The sequence below is a fragment of the Kogia breviceps genome, chromosome 15 (genome assembly GCF_026419965.1).
Source record: "Kogia breviceps isolate mKogBre1 chromosome 15, mKogBre1 haplotype 1, whole genome shotgun sequence".
Classification (NCBI taxonomy): domain Eukaryota; kingdom Metazoa; phylum Chordata; class Mammalia; order Artiodactyla; family Physeteridae; genus Kogia; species Kogia breviceps.
Window position 1 is genome coordinate 90042967 of NC_081324.1, and position 24534 is coordinate 90067500.

Consider the following 24534-nt stretch of genomic DNA (forward strand, 5'->3'; position numbering starts at 1 on the left):
CTAGGGTTAGGGTTAGGCCCCCCTTGAGGCTGAGGCTCGAGGTCGGGGTACGGACACGTGTGGGGGGGCGTGTGTGGCGTAGGGCGCGGCATGCCGTGAGGCTAGGCCTCAGGCTTCAGGCCTGGCGGCCCGGCGAAGGGCCGGAGCTAGGGTTAGGGTTAGGCCCCCGGTGAGGCTGAGGCTTGAGGTCGGGGTACAGACACGTGTGGGGGTGCGTGTGCGGCGTAGGGCGCGGCATGCCGTGAGGCTATTCCTCAGGCTTCAGGCCTGGCGGCCCGGCGAAGGGCCGGAGCTAGGGTTAGGGTTAGGCCCCCCGTGAGGCTGAGGCTCGAGGTCGGGGTACGGACACGTGTGGGGGGCGTGTGCGGCGTAGGGCGCGGCATGCCGTGAGGCTAGGCCTCAGGCTTCAGGCCTGGCGGCCCGGCGAAGGGCCGGAGCTAGGGTTAGGGTTAGGCCCCCGGTGAGGCTGAGGCTCGAGGTTGGGGTACGGACACGTGTGGGGGGGCATGTGCGGCGTAGGGCACGGTATGCCGTGTGGCTAGGCCTCATGCTTCGGGCCTGGCGGCCCGGCGAATGGCCGGAGCTAGGGTTAGGATTAGGACTCCGGTGAGGCTCAGGCTCGAGGTCGGGGTACGGACACGTGTGCGGGGGCGTGTGCGGCGTACGGCACGGCATGCCGTGAGGCTAGGCCTCAGGCTTCAGGCCTGGCAGCCCGGCGAAGGGCCGGAGCTAGGGTTAGGGTTAGGCCAACGGTGAGGCTGAGGCTCGAGGTCGGGGTACGGACACGTGTGGGGGGGCGTGTGCGGCGTAGGGCACGGCATGCCGTGAGGCTAGGCCTCAGGCTTCAGGCCTGGCGGCCCGGCGAATGGCCGGAGGTAGGGGTAGGGTTAGGACTCCGGTGAGGCTGAGGCTCGAGGTCGGGGTACGGACACGTGTACGGGGGCGTGTTAGGCGTAGGGCGCGGCATGGCGTGAGGCTAGGCCTCAGGCTTCAGGCCTGGCGGCCCGGCGAAGGGCCGGAGCTAGGGTTAGGGTTAGACACCCGTGAGGCTGAGGCTCGAGGTCGGGGTACGGACACGTTTGGGGGGGCGTGTGTGGCGTAGTGCGCGGCATGCCATGAGGCTAGGCCTCAGGCTTCGGCCCTGGCGGCCCGGCGAAGGGCCGGAGCTAGGGTTAGGGTTAGGCCCCCGGTGAGGCTGAGGCTCGATGTCGGGGTACGGACACGTGTGGGGGGGCGTGTGCGGCGTAGAGTGCGGCATGCCGTGAGGCTAGGCCTCAGGCTTCAGGCCTGGCGGCCCGGCGAAGGGCCGGAGCTAGGGTTAGGGTTAGGACTCCGGTGATGCTGAGGCTCGAGGTCCGGGTACGGACACGTGTGGGGCGGCGTGTGCGGCGTAGGGCAACACATGCCGTGAGGCTAGGCCTCAGGCTTCAGGCCTGGCGGACCGGCGAAGGGCCAGAGCTAGGGTTAGGGTTAGGCCCCCCGTGAGGCTGAGGCTCGAGGTCGGGGTACGGACACGTGTGGGGGGCGTGTGCGGCGTCGGGCACGGCATGCCGTGAGGCTAGGCCTCAGGCTTCAGGCCTGGCGGCCCGGCGAAGTGCCGGAGCTAGGGTTAGGATTAGGACTCCGGTGAGGCTCAGGCTCGAGATCGGGGTACGGACACGTGTGCGGGGGCGTGTGCGGCGTAGGGCGCGGCATGCCGTGAGGCTAGGCCTCAGGCTTCAGGCCTGGCGGCCCGGAGAAGGGCCGGAGCTAGGGTTAGGGTTAGGCCAACGGTGAGGCTGAGGCTGGAGGTCGGTGTACGGAGAAGTGTGGGTGGGCGTGTGCGGCGTAGGGCGCGGCCTGCCGTGAGGCTAGGCCTCAGGCTTCAGGCCTGGCGGCCCGGCGAAGGGCCGGAGCTAGGGTTAGGGTTAGGCCCCCCGTGAGGCTGAGGCTCGAGGTCGGGGTACGGACACGTGTGTGGGGGCATGTGCGGCGTAGGGCGCGGCATGCCGTGAGGCTAGGCCTCAGGCTTCAGGCCTGGCTGCCCGGCGAAGGGCCGGAGGTAGGGGTAGGGTTAGGACTCCGGTGAGGCTGAGGCTCGAGGTCGGGCTACGGACACGTGTACGGGGGCGTGTTAGGCGTTGGGCGCGGCGTGCCGTGAGGCTAGGCCTCAGGCTTCAGGCCTGGCGGCCCGGCGAAGGGCCGGAGCTAGGGTTAGGGTTAGGCCCCCGGTGAGGCTGAGGCTTGAGGTCGGGGTACAGACACGTGTGGGGGTGCGTGTGCGGCGTAGGGCGCGGCATGCCGTGAGGCTATTCCTCAGGCTTCAGGCCTGGCGGCCCGGCGAAGGGCCGGAGCTAGGGTTAGGATTAGGACTCCGGTGAGGCTCAGGCTCGAGGTCGGGGTTCGGACACGTGTGCGGGGGCGTGTGCGGCGTACGGCACGGCATGCCGTGAGGCTAGGCCTCAGGCTTCAGGCCTGGCAGCCCGGCGAAGGGCCGGAGCTAGGGTTAGGGTTAGGCCAACGGTGAGGCTGAGTCTCGAGGTCGGGGTACGGACACGTGTGGGGGGGCGTGTGCGGCGTAGGGCACGGCATGCCGTGAGGCTAGGCCTCAGGCTTCAGGCCTGGCGGCCCGGCGAAGGGCCGGAGGTAGGGGTAGGGTTAGGACTCCGGTGAGGCTGAGGCTCGAGGTCGGGGTACGGACACGTGTACGGGGGCGTGTTAGGCGTAGGGCGCGGCATGGCGTGAGGCTAGGCCTCAGGCTTCAGGCCTGGCGGCCCGGCGAAGGGCCGGAGCTAGGGTTAGGGTTAGACACCCGTGAGGCTGAGGCTCGAGGTCGGGGTACGGACACGTTTGGGGGGGCGTGTGTGGCGTAGTGCGTGGCATGCCATGAGGCTAGGCCTCAGGCTTCGGCCCTGGCGGCCCGGCGAAGGGCCGGAGCTAGGGTTAGGGTTAGGCCCCCGGTGAGGCTGAGGCTCGATGTCGGGGTACGGACACGTGTGGGGGGGCATGTGCGGCGTAGAGTGCGGCATGCCGTGAGGCTAGGCCTCAGGCTTCAGGCCTGGCGGCCCGGCGAAGGGCCGGAGCTAGGGTTAGGGTTAGGACTCCGGTGATGCTGAGGCTCGAGGTCCGGGTACGGACACGTGTGGGGCGGCGTGTGCGGCGTAGGGCAACACATGCCGTGAGGCTAGGCCTCAGGCTTCAGGCCTGGCGGACCGGCGAAGGGCCGGAGCTAGGGTTAGGGTTAGGCCCCCCGTGAGGCTGAGGCTCGAGGTCGGGGTACGGACACGTGTGGGGGGCGTGTGCGGCGTCGGGCGCGGCATGCCGTGAGGCTAGGCCTCAGGCTTCAGGCCTGGCGGCCCGGCGAAGTGCCGGAGCTAGGGTTAGGATTAGGACTCCGGTGAGGCTCAGGCTCGAGATCGGGGTACGGACACGTGTGCGGGGGCGTGTGCGGCGTAGGGCGCGGCATGCCGTGAGGCTAGGCCTCAGGCTTCAGGCCTGGCGGCCCGGAGAAGGGCCGGAGCTAGGGTTAGGGTTAGGCCCCCGGTGAGGCAGAGGCTCGAGGTCGGGCTACGGACACGTGAGGGGGGGCGTGTGCGGCGTAGGGGGTGGCATGCCGTGAGGCTAGGCCTCAGGCTTCAGGCCTGGTGGCCCGGCGAAGGGCCGGAGCTAGGGTTAGGGTTAGGCCCCCGGTGAGGCTGAGGCTCGAGGTCGGGGTACGGACACGTGTTGGGGGGCGTGTGCGGCGTAGGGCGCCGCATGCTGTGAGGCTAGGCCTCAGGCTTCAGGCCTGGCGGCCCGGCGAAGGGCCGGAGCTAGGGTTAGGGTTAGACTCCCGTGAGGCTGAGGCTCGAGGTCGGGGTACGGACACGTGTGGGGGGCGTTTGCGGCGTAGGGGGCGGCATGCCGTGAGGCTAGGCCTCAGGCTTCGAGCCTGGAGGCCCGGCGAAAGGCCGCAGCTAGGGTTAGTGTTAGGCCCCCGGTGAGGCTGAGGCTCGAGGTCGGGGTACGGACACGTGTGGAGGGGCGTGTGCGGCATAGGGCGCGGCATGCCGTGAGGCTAGGCCTCAGGCTTCAGGCCTGGCGGCCCGGGGAAGGGCCGGAGCTAGGATTAGGGTTAGGCCCCCCGTGAGGCTGAGGCTCGAGGTCGGGGTACGGACACGTGTGGGGGGGCGTGTGAGGCGTAGGGCGCGGCATGCCGTGAGGCTAGGCCTCAGGCTTCAGGCCTGGCGGCCCGGCGAAGGGCCGGAGCTAGGGTTAGGGTTAGGCCCCCCGTGAGGCTGAGGCTCCAGGTCGGGGTACGGACACGTGTGGGGGGGCGTGTGCGGCGTAGGGCGCGGCATGCCGTGAGGCTAGGCCTCAGGCTTCAGGCCTGGCGGCCCGGCGAAGGGCCAGAGCTAGGATTAGGGTTAGGCCCCCCGTGAGGCTGAGGCTCGAGGTCGGGGTACGGACACGTGTGGGGGGGCGTGTGCGGCGTAGGGCGCGGCATGCCGTGAGGCTAGGCCTCAGGCTTCAGGCCTGGCGGCCCGGCGAAGGGCCGGAGCTAGGGTTAGGGTTAGGCCACCGGTGAGGCTGAGCCTCGAGGTCGGTGTACGGACACGTGGGGGGGGGGCGTGTGCGGTGTAGGGCACGGCATGCCCTGAGGCTAGGCCTCAGGCTTCAGGCCTGGCGGCCCGGCGAATGGCCGGAGCTAGGGTTATTGTTAGGCCCCCGGTGAGGCTGAGGCTTGAGGTCGGGGTACGGACACGTGGGGGGGGGGCGTGTGCGGTGTAGGGCACGGCATGCCCTGAGGCTATTCCTCAGGCTTCAGGCCTGGCGGCCCGGCGAAGGGCCGGAGCTAGGGTTAGGGTTAGGCCCCCCGTGAGGCTGAGGCTCGAGGTCGGGGCACGGACACGTGTGGGGGGCGTGTGCGGCGTAGGGCACGGCATGCCGTGTGGCTAGGCCTCATGCTTCGGGCCTGGCGGCCCGGCGAAGGGACGGAGCTAGGGTTAGGATTAGGACTCCGGTGAGGCTCAGGCTCGAGGTCGGGCTACGGACACGTGTACGGGGGCGTGTTAGGCGTAGGGCGCGGCGTGCCGTGAGGCTAGGCCTTAGGCTTCAGGCCTGGCGGCCCGGCGAAAGGCCGGAGCTAGGGTTAGGGATAGGCCCCCCGTGAGGCTGAGGCTCGAGGTCGGGGTACGGACATGTGTGGGGGGCCGTGTGCGGCGTAGGGCGCGGCATGCCGTGAGGCTAGGCCTCAGGCTTCAGGCCTGGCGGCCCGGCGAAGGGCCGGAGCTAGGATTAGGGTTAGGCCCCCCGTGAGGCTGAGGCTCGAGCTCGGGGTACGGACACGTGTGGGGGGGCGTGTGAGGCGTAGGGCGCGGCATGCCGTGAGGCTAGGCCTCAGGCTTCAGGCCAGGCGGCCCGGCGAAGGGCCGGAGCTAGGGTTAGGGTTAGGCCCCCCGTGAGGCTGAGGCTCGAGGTCGGGGTACGGACACGTGTGGGGGGGCGTGTGCGGCGTAGGGCGCGGCATGCCGTGAGGCTACGCCTCAGGCTTCAGGCCTGGCGGCCCGGCGAAGGGCCGGAGCTAGGGTTAGGGTTAGGACCCCGGTGAGGCTGAGGCTCGAGGTCGGGCTACGGACACGTGTGGGGGGCCGTGTGCGGCGTAGGGCGCGGCATGCCGTGAGGCTAGGCCTCAGGCTTCAGTCCTGGCGGCCCGGCGAAGGGCCGGAGCTAGGGTTAGGGATAGGCCCCCGGTGAGGCTGAGTCTCGAGGTCGGGGTACGGACACGTGTGGTGGGGCGTGTGCGGCGTAGGGCGCGGCATGCCGTGAGGCTAGGCCTCAGGCTTCAGGCCTGGCGTCCCGGCGAAGGGCCGGAGTTAGGGTTAGGGTTAGGCCCCCCGTGAGGGTGAGGCTCGAGGTCGGGGTACGGATATGTGTGGGGGGGCGTGTGAGGCGTAGGGCGCGGCATGCCGTGAGGCTAGACCTCAGGCTTCAGCCCTGGCGGCCCGGCGAAGGGCCGGAGCTAGGGTTAGGGTTAGGCCCCCGGTGAGGCTGAGGCTCGAGGTCGGGGTACGGACACGTGTGGGGGGGCGTGTGCGGCGTAGGGCACGGCATGCCGTGAGGCTAGGCCTCAGGCTTCAGGCCTGGCGGCCCGGCGAAGGTCCGGATCTAGGGTTAGGGTTAGGTCCCCGGTGAGGCTGAGGCTCGAGGTCGGGGTACGGACACGTGTGGGGGGGCGTGTGCGGCGTAGGGCGCGGCATGCCGTGAGGCTAGGCCTCAGGCTTCAGGCCTGGCGGCCCGGCGAAGGGCCGGAGCTAGGGTTAGGGTTAGGCCCCCCGTGAGGCTGAGGCTCGAGGTCGGGGTACGGACACGTGAGGGGGGCCCTGTGCGGCGTAGGGCGCGCCATGCCGTGAGGCTAGGCCTCAGGCTTCAGGCCTGGCGGCCCGGCGAAGGGCCGGAGCTAGGGTTAGGGTTAGGCTCCCCGTGAGGCTGAGGCTCGAGGTTGGGGTACGGACACGTGTGGGGGGGGGGTGAGGCGTAGGGCGCGGCATGCCGTGAGGCTAGGCCTCAGGCTTCAGGCCTGGCGGCCCGGCGAAGGGCCGGAGCTAGGGTTAGGGTTAGGCCCCCCGTGAGGCTGAGGCTCGAGGTCGGTGTACGGACACGTGTGCGGGGGCGTGTGCGGCGTAGGGCGCGGCATGCCGTGAGGCTAGGCCTCAGGCTTCAGGCCTGGCGGCCCGGCGAAGGGCCGGAGCTAGGGTTAGGGTTAGGCCCCCCGTGAGGCTGAGGCTCCAGGTCGGGGTACGGACACGTGTGGGGGGGCGTGTGCGGCGTAGGGCGCGGCATGCCGTGAGGCTAGGCCTCAGGCTTCAGGCCTGGCGGCCCGGCGAAGGGCCAGAGCTAGGATTAGGGTTAGGCCCCCCGTGAGGCTGAGGCTCGAGGTCGGGGTACGGACCCGTGTGGGGGGGCGTGTGCGGCGTAGGGCGCGGCATGCCGTGAGGCTAGGCCTCAGGCTGCAGGCCTGGCGGCCCGGCGAAGGGCCGGAGCTAGGGTTAGGGTTAGGCCACCGGTGAGGCTGAGCCTCGAGGTCGGTGTACGGACACGTGTGGGGGGGCGTGTGCGGTGTAGGGCACGGCATGCCGTGAGGCTAGGCCTCAGGCTTCAGGCCTGGCGGCCCGGCGAATGGCCGGAGCTAGGGTTATTGTTAGGCCCCCGGTGAGGCTGAGGCTTGAGGTCGGGGTACGGACACGTGTGGGGGTGCGTGTGCGGCGTAGGGCGCGGCATGCCGTGAGGCTATTCCTCAGGCTTCAGGCCTGGCGGCCCGGCGAAGGGCCGGAGCTAAGGTTAGGGTTAGGCCCCCCGTGAGGCTGAGGCTCGAGGTCGGGGTACGGACACGTGTGGGGGTCGTGTGCGGCGTAGGGCGCTGCATGCCGTGAGGCTAGGCCTCAGGCTTCAGGCCTGGCTGCCCGGCGAAGGGCCGGAGCTAGGGTTAGGGTTAGGCCACCGGTGAGGCTGAGCCTCGAGGTCGGTGTACGGACACGTGTGGGGGGGCGTGTGCGGTGTAGGGCACGGCATGCCGTGAGGCTAGGCCTCAGGCTTCAGGCCTGGCGGCCCGGCGAATGGCCGGAGCTAGGGTTATTGTTAGGCCCCCGGTGAGGCTGAGGCTTGAGGTCGGGGTACGGACACGTGTGGGGGTGCGTGTGCGGCGTAGGGCGCGGCATGCCGTGAGGCTATTCCTCAGGCTTCAGGCCTGGCGGCCCGGCGAAGGGCCGGAGCTAAGGTTAGGGTTAGGCCCCCCGTGAGGCTGAGGCTCGAGGTCGGGGTACGGACACGTGTGGGGGTCGTGTGCGGCGTAGTGCGCTGCATGCCGTGAGGCTAGGCCTCAGGCTTCAGGCCTGGCTGCCCGGCGAAGGGCCGGAGGTAGGGGTAGGGTTAGGACTCCGGTGAGGCTGAGGCTCGAGGTCGGGCTACGGACACATGTACGGGGGCGTGTTAGGCGTAGGGCGCGGCGTGCCGTGAGGCTAGGCCTCAGGCTTCAGGCCTGGCGGCCCGGCGAAGGGCCGGAGCTAGGGTTAGGGTTAGACTCCCGTGAGGCTGAGGCTCGAGGTCGGGGTACGGACACGTGTGGGGGGCGTGTGCGGCGTAGGGCGCGGCATGCCGTGAGGCTAGGCCTCAGGCTTCAGGCCTGGCGGCCCGGCGAAGGGCCGGAGCTAGGGTTAGGGTTAGGCCCCCCGTGAGGCTGAGGCTCGAGGTCGGGGTACGGACACGTGTGGGGGGTCGTGTGCGGCGTTGGGCGCGGCATGCCGTGAGGCTAGGCCTCAGGCTTCAGGCCTGGCGGCCCGGCGAAGGGCCAGAGCTAGGGTTAGGGTTAGGCCCCCCGTGAGGCTGAGGCTCGAGGTCGGGGTACGGACACGTGTGGGGGGCCGTGTGAGGCGTAGGGCGCGGCATGCCGTGAGGCTAGGCCTCAGGCTTCAGGCCTGGCGGCCCGGCGAAGGGCCGGATCTAGGGTTAGGGTTAGGCCCCCCGTGAGGCTGAGGCTCGAGGTCGGGGTACGGACACGTGTGGGGGGCCGTGTGCGGCGTAGGGCGCGGCATGCCGTGAGGCTACGCCTCAGGCTTCAGGCCTGGCGGCCCGGCGAAGGGCCGGAGCTAGGGTTAGGGTTAGGACCCCGGTGAGGCTGAGGCTCGAGGTCGGGGTACGGACACGTGTGGGGGGCCGTGTGCGGCGTAGGGCGCGGCATGCCGTGAGGCTAGGCCTCAGGCTTCAGTCCTGGCGGCCCGGCCAAAGGCCGGAGCTAGTGTTAGGGTTAGGCCCCCCGTGAGGCTGAGGCTCGAGGTCGGGTTACGGACACGTGTCGTGCGGCGTGTGCGGCGTAGGGCGCGGCATGCCGTGAGGCTAGGCCTCAGGCTTCAGGCCTGGCGGCCCGGCGAAGGGCCGAAGCTAGGGTTAGGGTTAGGCACCCCATGAGGCTGAGGCTCGAGGTCGGGGTACGGACACGTGTGGGGGGGCGTGTGCGGCGTAGGGCGCGGCATGCCGTGAGGCTAGGCCTCAGGCTTCAGGCCTGGCGGCCCGGCGAAGGTCCGGATCTAGGGTTAGGGTTAGGTCCCCGGTGAGGCTGAGGCTCGAGGTCGGGGTACGGACACGTGTGGGGGGGCGTGTGCGGCGTAGGGCGCGGCATGACGTGAGGCTAGGCCTCAGGCTTCAGGCCTGGCGGCCCGGCGAAGGGCTGGAGCTAGGGTTAGGGTTAGGCCCCCCGTGAGGCTGAGGCTCGAGGTCGGGGTACGGACACGTGAGGGGGGCCCTGTGCGGCGTAGGGCGCGCCATGCCGTGAGGCTAGGCCTCAGGCTTCAGGCCTGGCGGCCCGGCGAAGGGCCGGAGCTAGGGTTAGGGTTAGGCCCCCCGTGAGGCTGAGGCTCGAGGTCGGGGTACGGACACGTGTGGGGGGGTGTGTGAGGCGTAGGGCGCGGCATGCCGTGAGGCTAGGCCTCAGGCTTCAGGCCTGGCGGCCCGGCGAAGGGCCGGAGCTAGGGTTAGGGTTAGGCCCCCCGTGAGGCTGAGGCTTGAGGTCGGTGTACGGACACGTGTGGGGGGGCGTGTGCGGCGTAGGGCGCGGCATGCCGTGAGGCTAGGCCTCAGGCTTCAGGCCTGGCCTCCCGGCGAAGGGCCGGAGTTAGGGTTAGGGTTAGGCCCCTCGTGAGGCTGAGGCTCGAGATCGGGGTACGGACACGTGTGGGGGGGCGTGTGAGGCGTAGGGCGCGACATGCCGTGAGGTTAGGCCTTAGGCTTCAGGACTGGCGGCCCGGCGAAGGGCCGGAGCTAGGGTTAGGGATAGGCCCCCCGTGAGGCTGAGGCTCGAGGTCCGGGTACGGACACGTGTGGGGGGCCGTGTGCGGCGTAGGGCGTGGCATGCCGTGAGGCTAGGCCTCAGGCTTCAGGCCTGGCGGCCCGGCGAAGGGCCGGAGCTAGGGTTAGGGTTAGGCCCCCCGTGAGGCTGAGGCTCGAGGTCGGGGTACGGACACGTGTGGGGGGGCGTGTGTGGTGTAGGGCGCGGCATGCCGTGAGGCTAGGCCTCAGGCTTCAGGCCTGGCGGCCCGGCGAAGGTCCGGATCTAGGGTTAGGGTTAGGTCCTCGGTGAGGCTGAGGCTCGAGGTCGGGGTACGGACACGTGTGGGGGGGCGTGTGCGGCGAAGGGCGCGGCATGCCGTGAGGCTAGGCCTCAGGCTTCAGGCCTGGCGGCCCGGCGAAGGGCCGGAGCTAGGGTTAGGTTTAGGCCCCCCGTGAGGCTGAGGCTCGAGGTCGGGGTACGGACACGTGAGGGGGGCCCTGTGCGGCGTAGGGCGCGGCATGCCGTGAGGCTAGGCCTCAGGCTTCAGGCCTGGCGTCCCGGCGAAGGGCCGGAGTTAGGGTTAGGGTTAGGCCCCCTGTGAGGCTGAGGCTCGAGGTCGGGGTACGGACACGTGTAGGGGGGCGTGTGAGGCGTAGGGCGCGGCATGCCGTGAGGCTAGGCCTCAGGCTTCAGGCCTGGCGGCCCGGCGAAGGGCCGGAGCTAGGGTTAGGGTTAGGCCCACCGTGAGGCTGAGGCTCGAGGTCGGGGTACGGACACGTGTGGGGGGGCGTGTGCGGCGTAGGGCGCGGCATGCCGTGAGGCTAGGCCTTAGGCTTCAGGCCTGGCGTCCCGGCGAAGGGCCGGAGCTAGGGTTAGGGATAGGCCCCCCGTGAGGCTGAGGGTCGAGGTCGGGGTACGGACACGTGTGGGGGGGCGTGTGCGGCGTAGAGCGCGGCATGCCTTGAGGCTAGGCCTTAGGCTTCAGGCCTGGCGGCCCGGCGAAGGGCCGGAGCTAGGGTTAGGGATAGGCCCCCCGTGAGGCTGAGGCTCGAGGTCGGGGTACGGACACGTGTGGGGGGCCGTGTGCGGCATAGGGCGCGGCATGCCGTGAGGCTAGGCCTCAGGCTTCAGGCCTGGCGGCCCGGCGAAGGGCCAGAGCTAGGGTTAGGGTTAGGCCCCCGGTGAGGCTGAGGCTCGAGGTCGGGGTACGGACACGTGTTGGGGGGCGTGTGCGGCGTAGGGCGCGGCATGCCGTTAGGCTACGCCTCAGGCTTCAGGCCTGGCGGCCCGGCGAAGGGCCGGAGCTAGGGTTAGGGTTAGAACCCCGGTGAGGCTGAGGCTCCAGGTCAGGGTATGGACACGTGTGGGGGGGCGCGTGCGGCGTAGGGCGCGGCATGCCATGAGGCTAGGCCTCAGGCTTCAGTCCTGGCGGCCCGGCGAAGGGCCGGAGCTAGGGTTAGGGTTAGGCCCCCCGTGAGGCTGAGGCTCGAGGTCGGGTTACGGACACGTGTGGTGGGGCGTGTGCGGCGTAGGGCGCCGCAGGCCGTGAGGCTAGGCCTCAGGCTTCAGGCCTGGCGGCCCGGCGAAGGGCCGGAGCTAGGGTTAGGGTTAGGCCCCCCGTGAGGCTGAGGCTCGAGGTCGGGGTACGGACACGTGTGGGGGGGTGTGTGCGGCGTAGGGCGCGGCATGCCGTGAGGCTAGGCCTCAGGCTTCAGGCCTGGCGGCCCGGCGAAAGTCCGGATCTAGGGTTAGGGTTAGGTCCCCGGTGAGGCTGAGGCTCGAGGTCGGGGTACGGACACGTGTGGGGGGGCGTGTGCGGCGTAGGGCGCGGCATGCCGTGAGGCTAGGCCTCAGGCTTCAGGCCTGGCGGCCCGGCGAAGGGCTGGAGCTAGGGTTAGGGTTAGGCCCCCCGTGAGGCTGAGGCTCGAGGTCGGGGTACGGACACGTGAGGGGGGCTCTGTGCGGCGTAGGGCGCGCCATGCCGTGAGGCTAGGCCTCAGGCTTCAGGCCTGGCGGCCCGGCGAAGGGCCGGAGCTAGGGTTAGGGTTAGGCCCCCCGTGAGGCTGAGGCTCGAGGTCGGGGTACGGACACGTGTGGGGGGGTGTGTGAGGCGTAGGGCGCGGCATGCCGTGAGGCTAGGCCTCAGGCTTCAGGCCTGGCGGCCCGGCGAAGGGCCGGAGCTAGGGTTAGGGTTAGGCCCCCCGTGAGGCTGAGGCTTGAGGTCGGTGTACGGACACGTGTGGGGGGGCGTGTGCGGCGTAGGGCGCGGCATGCCGTGAGGCTAGGCCTCAGGCTTCAGGCCTGGCCTCCCGGCGAAGGGCCGGAGTTAGGGTTAGGGTTAGGCCCCTCGTGAGGCTGAGGCTCGAGATCGGGGTACGGACACGTGTGGGGGGGCGTGTGAGGCGTAGGGCGCGACATGCCGTGAGGTTAGGCCTTAGGCTTCAGGACTGGCGGCCCGGCGAAGGGCCGGAGCTAGGGTTAGGGATAGGCCCCCCGTGAGGCTGAGGCTCGAGGTCCGGGTACGGACACGTGTGGGGGGCCGTGTGCGGCGTAGGGCGTGGCATGCCGTGAGGCTAGGCCTCAGGCTTCAGGCCTGGCGGCCCGGCGAAGGGCCGGAGCTAGGGTTAGGGTTAGGCCCCCCGTGAGGCTGAGGCTCGAGGTCGGGGTACGGACACGTGTGGGGGGGCGTGTGCGGTGTAGGGCGCGGCATGCCGTGAGGCTAGGCCTCAGGCTTCAGGCCTGGCGGCCCGGCGAAGGTCCGGATCTAGGGTTAGGGTTAGGTCCTCGGTGAGGCTGAGGCTCGAGGTCGGGGTACGGACACGTGAGGGGGGCCCTGTGCGGCGTAGGGCGCGGCATGCCGTGAGGCTAGGCCTCAGGCTTCAGGCCTGGCGTCCCGGCGAAGGGCCGGAGTTAGGGTTAGGGTTAGGCCCCCTGTGAGGCTGAGGCTCGAGGTCGGGGTACGGACACGTGTAGGGGGGCGTGTGAGGCGTAGGGCGCGGCATGCCGTGAGGCTAGGCCTCAGGCTTCAGGCCTGGCGGCCCGGTGAAGGGCCGGAGCTAGGGTTAGGGTTAGGCCCACCGTGAGGCTGAGGCTCGAGGTCGGGGTACGGACACGTGTGGGGGGGCGTGTGCGGCGTAGGGCGCGGCATGCCGTGAGGCTAGGCCTTAGGCTTCAGGCCTGGCGTCCCGGCGAAGGGCCGGAGCTAGGGTTAGGGATAGGCCCCCCGTGAGGCTGAGGGTCGAGGTCGGGGTACGGACACGTGTGGGGGGGCGTGTGCGGCGTAGAGCGCGGCATGCCTTGAGGCTAGGCCTTAGGCTTCAGGCCTGGCGGCCCGGCGAAGGGCCGGAGCTAGGGTTAGGGATAGGCCCCCCGTGAGGCTGAGGCTCGAGGTCGGGGTACGGACACGTGTGGGGGGCCGTGTGAGGCATAGGGCGCGGCATGCCGTGAGGCTAGGCCTCAGGCTTCAGGCCTGGCGGCCCGGCGAAGGGCCAGAGCTAGGGTTAGGGTTAGGCCCCTGGTGAGGCTGAGGCTCGAGGTCGGGGTACGGACACGTGTTGGGGGGCGTGTGCGGCGTAGGGCGCGGCATGCCGTTAGGCTACGCCTCAGGCTTCAGGCCTGGCGGCCCGGCGAAGGGCCGGAGCTAGGGTTAGGGTTAGAACCCCGGTGAGGCTGAGGCTCGAGGTCAGAGTACGGACACGTGTGGGGGGGCGCGTGCGGCGTAGGGCGCGGCATGCCATGAGGCTAGGCCTCAGGCTTCAGTCCTGGCGGCCCGGCGAAGGGCCGGAGCTAGGGTTAGGGTTAGGCCCCCCGTGAGGCTGAGGCTCGAGGTCGGGTTACGGACACGTGTGGTGGGGCGTGTGCGGCGTAGGGCGCCGCAGGCCGTGAGGCTAGGCCTCAGGCTTCAGGCCTGGCGGCCCGGCGAAGGGCCGGAGCTAGGGTTAGGGTTAGGCACCCCATGAGGCTGAGGCTCGAGGTCGGGTTACGGACACGTGTGGGGGGGCGTGTGCGGTGTAGGGCGCGGCATGCCGTGAGGCTAGGCCTCAGGCTTCAGGCCTGGCGGCCCGGCGAAGGTCCGGATCTAGGGTTAGGGTTAGGTCCCCGGTGAGGCTGAGGCTCGAGGTCGGGGTACGGACACGTGTGGGGGGGCGTGTCCGGCGTAGGGCGCGGCTTGCCGTGAGGCTAGGCCTCAGGCTTCAGGCCTGGCGGCCCGGCGAAGGGCCGGAGCTAGGTTTAGGGTTAGGCCCCCCGTGAGGCTGAGGCTCGAGGTCGGGGTACGGACACGTGAGGGGGGCCCTGTGCGGCGTAGGGCGCGGCATGCCGTGAGGCTAGGCCTCAGGCTTCAGGCCTGGCGTCCCGGCGAAGGTCCGGAGTTAGGGTTAGGGTTAGGCCCCCTGTGAGGCTGAGGCTCGAGGTCGGGGTACGGACACGTGTAGGGGGGCGTGTGAGGCGTAGGGCGCGGCATGCCGTGAGGCTAGGCCTCAGGCTTCAGGCCTGGCGGCCCGGCGAAGGGCCGGAGCTAGGGTTAGGGTTAGGCCCACCGTGAGGCTGAGGCTCGAGGTCGGGGTACGGACACGTGTGGGGGGGCGTGTGCGGCGTAGGGCGTGGCATGCCGTGAGGCTAGGCCTTAGGCTTCAGGCCTGGCGGCCCGGCGAAGGGCCGGAGCTAGGGTTAGGGATAGGCCCCCGGTGAGGCTGAGGGTCGAGGTCGGGGTACGGACACGTGTGGGGGGGCGTGTGCGGCGTAGAGCGCGGCATGCCTTGAGGCTAGGCCTTAGGCTTCAGTCCTGGCGGCCCGGCGAAGGGCCGGAGCTAGGGTTAGGGTTAGGCCCCCCGTGAGGCTGAGGCTCGAGGGCGGGTTACGGACACGTGTGGTGGGGCGTGTGCGGCGTAGGGCGCCGCAGGCCGTGAGGCTAGGCCTCAGGCTTCAGGCCTGGCGGCCCGGCGAAGGGCCGGAGCTAGGGTTAGGGTTAGGCACCCCATGAGGCTGAGGCTCGAGGTCGGGTTACGGACACGTGTGGGGGGGCGTGTGCGGTGTAGGGCGCGGCATGCCGTGAGGCTAGGCCTCAGGCTTCAGGCCTGGCGGCCCGGCGAAGGTCCGGATCTAGGGTTAGTGTTAGGTCCCCGGTGAGGCTGAGGCTCGAGGTCGGGGTACGGACACGTGTGGGGGGGCGTGTGCGGCGTAGGGCGCGGCATGCCGTGAGGCTAGGCCTCAGGCTTCAGGCCTGGCGGCCCGGCGAAGGGCCGGAGCTAGGGTTAGGGTTAGGCCCCCCGTGAGGCTGAGGCTCGAGGTCGGGGTACGGACACGTGAGGGGGGCCCTGTGCGGCGTAGGGCGCGGCATGCCGTGAGGCTAGGCCTCAGGCTTCAGGCGTGGCGTCCCGGCGAAGGGCCGGAGTTAGGGTTAGGGTTAGGCCCCCTGTGAGGCTGAGGCTCGAGGTCGGGGTACGGACACGTGTAGGGGGGCGTGTGAGGCGTAGGGCGCGGCATGCCGTGAGGCTAGGCCTCAGGCTTCAGGCCTGGCGGCCCGGCGAAGGGCCGGAGCTAGGGTTAGGGTTAGGCCCACCGTGAGGCTGAGGCTCGAGGTCGGGGTACGGACACGTGTGGGGGGGCGTGTGCGGCGTAGGGCGCGGCATGCCGTGAGGCTAGGCCTCAGGCTTCAGGCCTGGCGGCCCGGCGAAGGGCCGGAGCTAGGGTTAGGGTTAGGCCCCCCGTGAGGCTGAGGCTCGAGGTCGGGGTACGGACACGTGAGGGGGGCCCTGTGCGGCGTAGGGCGCGGCATGCCGTGAGGCTAGGCCTCAGGCTTCAGGCCTGGCGTCCCGGCGAAGGGCCGGAGTTAGGGTTAGGGTTAGGCCCCCTGTGAGGCTGAGGCTCGAGGTCGGGGTACGGACACGTGTAGGGGGGCGTGTGAGGCGTAGGGCGCGGCATGCCGTGAGGCTAGGCCTCAGGCTTCAGGCCTGGCGGCCCGGCGTAGGGCCGGAGCTAGGGTTAGGGTTAGGCCCACCGTGAGGCTGAGGCTCGAGGTCGGGGTACGGACACGTGTGGGGGGGCGTGTGCGGCGTAGGGCGCGGCATGCCGTGAGGCTAGGCCTTAGGCTTCAGGCCTGGCGTCCCGGCGAAGGGCCGGAGCTAGGGTTAGGGATAGGCCCCCCGTGAGGCTGAGGGTCGAGGTCGGGGTACGGACACGTGTGGGGGGGCGTGTGCGGCGTAGAGCGCGGCATGCCTTGAGGCTAGGCCTTAGGCTTCAGGCCTGGCGGCCCGGCGAAGGGCCGGAGCTAGCGTTAGGGATAGGCCCCCCGTGAGGCTGAGGCTCGAGGTCGGGGTACGGACACGTGTGGGGGGCCGTGTGCGGCATAGGGCGCGGCATGCCGTGAGGCTAGGCCTCAGGCTTCAGGCCTGGCGGCCCGGCGAAGGGCCAGAGCTAGGGTTAGGGTTAGGCCTCCGGTGAGGCTGAGGGTCGAGGTCGGGGTACGGACACGTGTGGGGGGGCGTGTGCGGCGTAGAGCGCGGCATGCCTTGAGGCTAGGCCTTAGGCTTCAGTCCTGGCGGCCCGGCGAAGGGCCGGAGCTAGGGTTAGGGTTAGGCCCCCCGTGAGGCTGAGGCTCGAGGGCGGGTTACGGACACGTGTGGTGGGGCGTGTGCGGCGTAGGGCGCCGCAGGCCGTGAGGCTAGGCCTCAGGCTTCAGGCCTGGCGGCCCGGCGAAGGGCCGGAGCTAGGGTTAGGGTTAGGCACCCCATGAGGCTGAGGCTCGAGGTCGGGTTACGGACACGTGTGGGGGGGCGTGTGCGGTGTAGGGCGCGGCATGCCGTGAGGCTAGGCCTCAGGCTTCAGGCCTGGCGGCCCGGCGAAGGTCCGGATCTAGGGTTAGTGTTAGGTCCCCGGTGAGGCTGAGGCTCGAGGTCGGGGTACGGACACGTGTGGGGGGGCGTGTGCGGCGTAGGGCGCGGCATGCCGTGAGGCTAGGCCTCAGGCTTCAGGCCTGGCGGCCCGGCGAAGGGCCGGAGTTAGGGTTAGGGTTAGGCCCCCCGTGAGGCTGAGGCTCGAGGTCGGGGTACGGACACGTGAGGGGGGCCCTGTGCGGCGTAGGGCGCGGCATGCCGTGAGGCTAGGCCTCAGGCTTCAGGCGTGGCGTCCCGGCGAAGGGCCGGAGTTAGGGTTAGGGTTAGGCCCCCTGTGAGGCTGAGGCTCGAGGTCGGGGTACGGACACGTGTAGGGGGGCGTGTGAGGCGTAGGGCGCGGCATGCCGTGAGGCTAGGCCTCAGGCTTCAGGCCTGGCGGCCCGGCGAAGGGCCGGAGCTAGGGTTAGGGTTAGGCCCACCGTGAGGCTGAGGCTCGAGGTCGGTGTACGGACACGTGTGGGGGGGCGTGTGCGGCGTAGGGCGCGGCATGCCGTGAGGCTAGGCCTCAGGCTTCAGGCCTGGCGGCCCGGCGAAGGGCCGGAGCTAGGGTTAGGGTTAGGCCCCCCGTGAGGCTGAGGCTCGAGGTCGGGGTACGGACACGTGAGGGGGGCCCTGTGCGGCGTAGGGCGCGGCATGCCGTGAGGCTAGGCCTCAGGCTTCAGGCCTGGCGGCCCGGCGAAGGGCCGGAGTTAGGGTTAGGGTTAGGCCCCCTGTGAGGCTGAGGCTCGAGGTCGGGGTACGGACACGTGTAGGGGGGCGTGTGAGGCGTAGGGCGCGGCATGCCGTGAGGCTAGGCCTCAGGCTTCAGGCCTGGCGGCCCGGCGTAGGGCCGGAGCTAGGGTTAGGGTTAGGCCCACCGTGAGGCTGAGGCTCGAGGTCGGGGTACGGACACGTGTGGGGGGGCGTGTGCGGCGTAGGGCGCGGCATGCCGTGAGGCTAGGCCTTAGGCTTCAGGCCTGGCGTCCCGGCGAAGGGCCGGAGCTAGGGTTAGGGATAGCCCCCCGTGAGGCTGAGGGTCGAGGTCGGGGTACGGACACGTGTGGGGGGGCGTGTGCGGCGTAGAGCGCGGCATGCCTTGAGGCTAGGCCTTAGGCTTCAGGCCTGGCGGCCCGGCGAAGGGCCGGAGCTAGGGTTAGGGATAGGCCCCCCGTGAGGCTGAGGCTCGAGGTCGGGGTACGGACACGTGTGGGGGGCCGTGTGCGGCATAGGGCGCGGCATGCCGTGAGGCTAGGCCTCAGGCTTCAGGCCTGGCGGCCCGGCGAAGGGCCAGAGCTAGGGTTAGGGTTAGGCCCCCGGTGAGGCTGAGGCTCGAGGTCGGGGTACGGACACGTGTTGGGGGGCGTGTGCGGCGTAGGGCGCCGCATGCCGTGAGGCTAGGCCTCAGGCTTCAGCCCTGGCGGCCTGGCGAAGGGCCGGAGCTAGGGTTAGGGTTAGGCCCCCGGTGAGGCTGAGGCTCTAGGTCGCGGTACGGCCACGTGTGGGGGGGCGTGTGCTGCGTTGGGCGCGGCATGCCGTTAGGCTAGGCCTCAGGCTTCAGGCCTGGCGGCCCGGCGAAGGGCCGGAGCTAGGGTTAGGATTAGGCCCCCCGTGAGTCTGAGGCTCGAGGTCGGGGTACGGACACGTGTGGGGGGCCGTGTACGGCGTAGGGCGCGGCATGCCGTGAGGCTAGGCCTCAGGCTTCAGGCATGGCGGCCCGGCGAAGGGCCGGAGCTAGGGTTAGGGATAGGCCCCCCGGGAGGCTGAGGCTCGAGGTCGGGGTACGGATACGTGTGGGGAGGCGTGTGCGGCGTAGGGCGCGGCATGCCCTGAGGCTAGGCCTCAGGCTTCAGGCCTGGCGGCCCGGCGAAGGGCCGGAGCTAGGGTTAGGGTTAGGCCTCCGGTGAGGATGAGGCTCGAGGTCGGGGTACGGACACGTGTGGGGGGGCGTCTGCGGCGTAGGGCGCGGCGTGCCGTGAGGCTAGGCCTTAGGCTTCAGGCCTGGCGGCCCGGCGAAGGGCCGGAGCTAGGGTTAGGGTTAGGCCCCCCGTGAGGCTGAGGCTCGAGGTCGGGGTACGGACACGTGTGGGGGGGCGTGTGAGGCGTAGGGCGCGACATGCCGTGAGGCTAGGCCTCAGGCTTCAGGCCTGGCGGCCCGGTGAAGGGCCGGAGCTAGGGTTAGGGTTAGGCCCACCGTGAGGCTGATGCTCGAGGTCGGGGTACGGACCCGTGTGGGGGGGCGTGTGCGGCGTAGGGCGCGGCATGCCGTGAGGCTAGGCCTCAGGCTTCAGGCCAGGCGGCCCGGCGAAGGGCCGGAGCTAGGGTTAGGGTTAGGCCCCCTGTGAGGCTGAGGCTCGAGGTCGGGGTACGGACACGTGTGGGGGGGCGTGTGCGGCGTAGGGCGCGGCATGCCGTGAGGCTACGCCTCAGGCTTCAGGCCTGGCGGCCCGGCGAAGGGCCGGAGCTAGGGTTAGGGTTAGGACCCCGGTGAGGCTGAGGCTCGAGGTCGGGCTACGGACACGTGTGGGGGGCCGTGTGCGGCGTAGGGCGCGGCATGCCGTGAGGCTAGGCCTCAGGCTTCAGTCCTGGCGGCCCGGCGAAGGGCCGGAGCTAGGGTTAGGGATAGGCCCCCGGTGAGGCTGAGTCTCGAGGTCGGGGTACGGACACGTGTGGTGGGGCGTGTGCGGCGTAGGGCGCGGCATGCCGTGAGGCTAGGCCTCAGGCTTCAGGCCTGGCGTCCCGGCGAAGGGCCGGAGTTAGGGTTAGGGTTAGGCCCCCCGTGAGGGTGAGGCTCGAGGTCGGGGTACGGATATGTGTGGGGGGGCGTGTGAGGCGTAGGGCGCGGCATGCCGTGAGGCTAGACCTCAGGCTTCAGCCCTGGCGGCCCGGCGAAGGGCCGGAGCTAGGGTTAGGGTTAGGCCCCCGGTGAGGCTGAGGCTCGAGGTCGGGGTACGGACACGTGTGGGGGGGCGTGTGCGGCGTAGGGCACGGCATGCCGTGAGGCTAGGCCTCAGGCTTCAGGCCTGGCGGCCCGGCGAAGGTCCGGATCTAGGGTTAGGGTTAGGTCCCCGGTGAGGCTGAGGCTCGAGGTCGGGGTACGGACACGTGTGGGGGGGCGTGTGCGGCGTAGGGCGCGGCATGCCGTGAGGCTAGGCCTCAGGCTTCAGGCCTGGCGGCCCGGCGAAGGGCCGGAGCTAGGGTTAGGGTTAGGCCCCCCGTGAGGCTGAGGCTCGAGGTCGGGGTACGGACACGTGAGGGGGGCCCTGTGCGGCGTAGGGCGCGCCATGCCGTGAGGCTAGGCCTCAGGCTTCAGGCCTGGCGGCCCGGCGAAGGGCCGGAGCTAGGGTTAGGGTTAGGCCCCCCGTGAGGCTGAGGCTCGAGGTTGGGGTACGGACACGTGTGGGGGGGGGCGGTGAGGCGTAGGGCGCGGCATGCCGTGCGGCTAGGCCTCAGGCTTCAGGCCTGGCGGCCCGGCGAAGGGCCGGAGCTAGGGTTAGGGTTAGGCCCCCCGTGAGGCTGAGGCTCGAGGTCGGTGTACGGACACGTGTGGGGGGGCGTGTGCGGCGTAGGGCGCGGCATGCCGTGAGGCTAGGCCTCAGGCTTCAGGCCTGGCGGCCCGGCGAAGGGCCGGAGCTAGGGTTAGGGTTAGGCCCCCCGTGAGGCTGAGGCTCCAGGTCGGGGTACGGACACGTGTGGGGGGGCGTGTGCGGCGTAGGGCGCGGCATGCCGTGAGGCTAGGCCTCAGGCTTCAGGCCTGGCGGCCCGGCGAAGGGCCAGAGCTAGGATTAGGGTTAGGCCCCCCGTGAGGCTGAGGCTCGAGGTCGGGGTACGGACACGTGTGGGGGGGCGTGTGCGGCGTAGGGCGCGGCATGCCGTGAGGCTAGGCCTCAGGCTGCAGGCCTGGCGGCCCGGCGAAGGGCCGGAGCTAGGGTTAGGGTTAGGCCACCGGTGAGGCTGAGCCTCGAGGTCGGTGTACGGACACGTGTGGGGGGGCGTGTGCGGTGTAGGGCACGGCATGCCGTGAGGCTAGGCCTCAGGCTTCAGGCCTGGCGGCCCGGCGAATGGCCGGAGCTAGGGTTATTGTTAGGCCCCCGGTGAGGCTGAGGCTTGAGGTCGGGGTACGGACACGTGTGGGGGTGCGTGTGCGGCGTAGGGCGCGGCATGCCGTGAGGCTATTCCTCAGGCTTCAGGCCTGGCGGCCCGGCGAAGGGCCGGAGCTAAGGTTAGGGTTAGGCCCCCCGTGAGGCTGAGGCTCGAGGTCGGGGTACGGACACGTGTGGGGGTCGTGTGCGGCGTAGGGCGCGGCATGCCGTGAGGCTAGGCCTCAGGCTTCAGGCCTGGCTGCCCGGCGAAGGGTCGGAGGTAGGGGTAGGGTTAGGACTCCGGTGAGGCTGAGGCTCGAGGTCGGGCTACGGACACGTGTACGGGGGCGTGTTAGGCGTAGGGCGCGGCGTGCCGTGAGGCTAGGCCTCAGGCTTCAGGCCTGGCGGCCCGGCGAAGGGCCGGAGCTAGGGTTAGGGTTAGACTCCCGTGAGGCTGAGGCTCGAGGTCGGGGTACGGACACGTGTGGGGGGCGTGTGCGGCGTAGGGCGCGGCATGCCGTGAGGCTAGGCCTCAGGCTTCAGGCCTGGCGGCCCGGCGAAGGGCCGGAGCTAGGGTTAGGGTTAGGCCCCCCGTGAGGCTGAGGCTCGAGGTCGGGGTACGGACACGTGTGGGGGGGCGTGTGCGGCGTTGGGCGCGGCTTGCCGTGAGGCTAGGCCTCAGGCTTCAGGCCTGGCGGCCCGGCGAAGGGCCGGAGCTAGGGTTAGGGTTAGGCCCCCCGTGAGGCTGAGGCTCGAGGTCGGGGTACGGACACGTGTGGGGGGCCGTGTGCGGCGTAGGGCGCGGCATGCCGTGAGGCTACGCCTCAGGCTTCAGGCCTGGCGGCCCGGCGAAGGGCCGGAGCTAGGGTTAGGGTTAGGACCCCGGTGAGGCTGAGGCTCGAGGTCGGGGTACGGACACGTGTGGGGGGCCGTGTGCGGCGTAGGGCGCGGCATGCCGTGAGGCTAGGCCTCAGGTTTCAGTCCTGGCGGCCCGGCGAAGGGCCCGAGCTAGGGTTAGGGTTAGGCCCCCCGTGAGGCTGAGGCTCGAGGTCGGGTTACGGACACGTGTCGTGCGGCGTGTGCGGCGTAGGGCGCGGCGTGCCGTGAGGCTAGGCCTCAGGCTTCAGGCCTGGCGGCCCGGCGAAGGGCCGAAGCTAGGGTTAGGGTTAGGCACCCCATGAGGCTGAGGCTCGAGGTCGGGGTACGGACACGTGTGGGGGGGCGTGTGCGGCGTAGGGCGCGGCATGCCGTGAGGCTAGGCCTCAGGCTTCAGGCCTGGCGGCCCGGCGAAGGTCCGGATCTAGGGTTAGGGTTAGGTCCCCGGTGAGGCTGAGGCTCGAGGTCGGGGTACGGACACGTGTGGGGGGCCGTGTGCGGCGTAGGGCGCGGCATGCCGTGAGGCTAGGCCTCAGGCTTCAGTCCTGGCGGCCCGGCGAAGGGCCCGAGCTAGGGTTAGGGTTAGGCCCCCCGTGAGGCTGAGGCTCGAGGTCGGGTTACGGACACGTGTCGTGCGGCGTGTGCGGCGTAGGGCGCGGCGTGCCGTGAGGCTAGGCCTCAGGCTTCAGGCCTGGCGGCCCGGCGAAGGGCCGAAGCTAGGGTTAGGGTTAGGCACCCCATGAGGCTGAGGCTCGAGGTCGGGGTACGGACACGTGTGGGGGGGCGTGTGCGGCGTAGGGCGCGGCATGCCGTGAGGCTAGGCCTCAGGCTTCAGGCCTGGCGGCCCGGCGAAGGTCCGGATCTAGGGTTAGGGTTAGGTCCCCGGTGAGGCTGAGGCTCGAGGTCGGGGTACGGACACGTGTGGGGGGGCGTGTGCGGCGTAGGGCGCGGCATGCCGTGAGGCTAGGCCTCAGGCTTCAGGCCTGGCGGCCCGGCGAAGGGCTGGAGCTAGGGTTAGGGTTAGGCCCCCCGTGAGGCTGAGGCTCGAGGTCGGGGTACGGACACGTGAGGGGGGCCCTGTGCGGCGTAGGGCGCGCCATGCCGTGAGGCTAGGCCTCAGGCTTCAGGCCTGGCGGCCCGGCGAAGGGCCGGAGCTAGGGTTAGGGTTAGGCCCCCCGTGAGGCTGAGGCTCGAGGTCGGGGTACGGACACGTGTGGGGGGGTGTGTGAGGCGTAGGGCGCGGCATGCCGTGAGGCTAGGCCTCAGGCTTCAGGCCTGGCGGCCCGGCGAAGAGCCGGAGCTAGGGTTAGGGTTAGGCCCCCCGTGAGGCTGAGGCTTGAGGTCGGTGTACGGACACGTGTGGGGGGGCGTGTGCGGCGTAGGGCGCGGCATGCCGTGAGGCTAGGCCTCAGGCTTCAGGCCTGGCCTCCCGGCGAAGGGCCGGAGTTAGGGTTAGGGTTAGGCCCCTCGTTAGGCTGAGGCTCGAGATCGGGGTACGGACACGTGTGGGGGGGCGTGTGAGGCGTAGGGCGCGACATGCCGTGAGGTTAGGCCTTAGGCTTCAGGACTGGCGGCCCGGCGAAGGGCCGGAGCTAGGGTTAGGGATAGGCCCCCCGTGAGGCTGAGGCTCGAGGTCCGGGTACGGACACGTGTGGGGGGCCGTGTGCGGCGTAGGGCGTGGCATGCCGTGAGGCTAGGCCTCAGGCTTCAGGCCTGGCGGCCCGGCGAAGGGCCGGAGCTAGGGTTAGGGTTAGGCCCCCCGTGAGGCTGAGGCTCGAGGTCGGGGTACGGACACGTGTGGGGGGGCGTGTGCGGTGTAGGGCGCGGCATGCCGTGAGGCTAGGCCTCAGGCTTCAGGCCTGGCGGCCCGGCGAAGGTCCGGATCTAGGGTTAGGGTTAGGTCCTCGGTGAGGCTGAGGCTCGAGGTCGGGGTACGGACACGTGTGGGGGGGCGTGTGCGGCGAAGGGCGCGGCATGCCGTGAGGCTAGGCCTCAGGCTTCAGGCCTGGCGGCCCGGCGAAGGGCCGGAGCTAGGGTTAGGTTTAGGCCCCCCGTGAGGCTGAGGCTCGAGGTCGGGGTACGGACACGTGAGGGGGGCCCTGTGCGGCGTAGGGCGCGGCATGCCGTGAGGCTAGGCCTCAGGCTTCAGGCCTGGCGTCCCGGCGAAGGGCCGGAGTTAGGGTTAGGGTTAGGCCCCCTGTGAGGCTGAGGCTCGAGGTCGGGGTACGGACACGTGTAGGGGGGCGTGTGAGGCGTAGGGCGCGGCATGCCGTGAGGCTAGGCCTCAGGCTTCAGGCCTGGCGGCCCGGCGAAGGGCCGGAGCTAGGGTTAGGGTTAGGCCCACCGTGAGGCTGAGGCTCGAGGTCGGGGTACGGACACGTGTGGGGGGGCGTGTGTGGCGTAGGGCGCGGCATGCCGTGAGGCTAGGCCTTAGGCTTCAGGCCTGGCGTCCCGGCGAAGGGCCGGAGCTAGGGTTAGGGATAGGCCCCCCGTGAGGCTGAGGGTCGAGGTCGGGGTACGGACACGTGTGGGGGGGCGTGTGCGGCGTAGAGCGCGGCATGCCTTGAGGCTAGGCCTTAGGCTTCAGGCCTGGCGGCCCGGCGAAGGGCCGGAGCTAGGGTTAGGGATAGGCCCCCCGTGAGGCTGAGGCTCGAGGTCGGGGTACGGACACGTGTGGGGGGCCGTGTGCGGCATAGGGCGCGGCATGCCGTGAGGCTAGGCCTCAGGCTTCAGGCCTGGCTGCCCGGCGAAGGGCCGGAGGTAGGGGTAGGGTTAGGACTCCGGTGAGGCTGAGGCTCGAGGTCGGGGTACGGACACGTGTTGGGGGGCGTGTGCGGCGTAGGGCGCGGCATGCCGTTAGGCTACGCCTCAGGCTTCAGGCCTGGCGGCCCGGCGAAGGGCCGGAGCTAGGGTTAGGGTTAGAACC